The sequence below is a fragment of the Mustela nivalis genome (genome assembly GCF_964662115.1).
Source record: "Mustela nivalis genome assembly, chromosome: 10".
Lineage (NCBI taxonomy): Eukaryota > Metazoa > Chordata > Mammalia > Carnivora > Mustelidae > Mustela > Mustela nivalis.
In genome coordinates, this window is record NC_139029.1 from 106312843 (window position 1) to 106314604 (window position 1762).

The following is a 1762-nucleotide window of genomic DNA, read 5'->3' on the forward strand; positions in this document are numbered from 1 at the left end:
CTGTTGGACATAGAGCTCACATGGCACACAACAGAGTGATCAGGGTCCTCTCTGGTCCCCAGGAGAGCAGCACTGTTGGTCTCTGGGCTGCCAGGGCAGCGATCCTGGGAAGTAGCTCCTCCCCTTTAGTGTGCTGCTGACCTATTATGGGGGCGGGGGGGGGGGGCTTGGAGACTGGCAGGGACTGGTATTGCGAAGACTGAAAAAAAGAAGAGGTGAAGAAAACACCACCAAACTGGCCAAAAGCTACTGTAACCTGGGTTTCAAGGTAATGTGTAGAATGCTTTCTTCATTTTTTTTAAAGTCATTTTTTAAAAGATTTTATTTATTTATTTATTTATTTATTTGAGAGAGAGAGAGATCTCAGACAGGGGAGGGGCAGAGGAAGAAGAGCAAGCAGACTCCTCCCTGAGCAGGCAGCCTGAGGGGCTGGACAAGGGGCTCCATCCCAGGACCCTGGGATCGTGACCTAAGCCAAAGGCAGACACTTAATCCACTGAGCCACACAGGTGCCTGCCTCACTCTCTTCTTTAAAAAAGTTTTTTTGAAGTAAAATTTTACAAAGCTGCATAGAAAACTGTTGATATAATGGAATGACCATCCTAAACTGGGAGGTCCTGACTAGTTTTTAAAATTCTTTTTCACCTTTATTTTGTCATTCTCATTGTTGTTGTTGCAGTACAACGTGATCAGTCTGCAGTTGGAGCAATTTGGTGCAAAACTTCAATATCTAAGATGAAGGGTCAGGGCCTGGGGGCAGGGGAATTGGAGAGATGTTGTTTAAGAATATAAACTTATAACGAGTAGATAAATAAGTCCTGGGGCCCTAATGGAGAGCATAGTGATTATAGTCAATGGTATTGTATTATGAACTTCAAAGTTGCTAAGTGACTAAATCTTAACCATTCTTTTTTTTTTTTTTTTTTTTTTTTCAGTTTTCATCTTTTTGTTTTATTCAGTTTGCTCCAAGGGCAGAATCAGTAGTCACAGGGATCACAAACATTATTTTGACTGGCTCACGAGCCTGATCAGTAAAACCTGAAAAACAGAAAATGTTACAATCTTAACCATTCTTAACACACAAAAAAATGATGAGTATGTGATGTAATAAAGGTATTAACTAATGCTTTTAGAGTAATCATATTGCAATACATGTATCAGAACAACACTTAGTATACCTCAGACTTACACAATTTTATCTGTCAATTATATCTATTAAAAAAAAGATGGAAGGACAAGAGGATATCCCTGTGCAGAGAAAGATAGCAGAGTCCATCCCACATGCCACTCTGTAGTTCCAGTACTTTTTATTTCCAGAGGCATCATCCTAGTTCAAGCTCTTTATAAGTATTTAATTCAAACACTCTAATATTTTTAATTATTTTAAAAAATATTTTTATTTGTTTATTTGACAGACAGAGATCAGAAGCAGGCAGAGAGGCAGGCAGAGAGAGAAGGAGGGGAAGCAGGTTCCCTGCTGAGCAGATGCAGGGCTAGACCCCAGGACCCTGGGATCATGACCTGAACAGAAGGCAGAAGCTTTAACCCACTGAGCCACCCAGGTGCCCCAAACACTCTAATATTTAATTCTAGTGATAAACAAGTATATAAATGAGTAATTATTACTAACTGCTTTGTATGAAATCACACCAGTATTACATGGTAGAGCTGGGATTAAAATTTATCAGTCTGACCTGTTTCCAATGAAAATAGGTTAAAAGGGAGTGGATTTATTACCCATGACTTCAACTTATTATAAAGC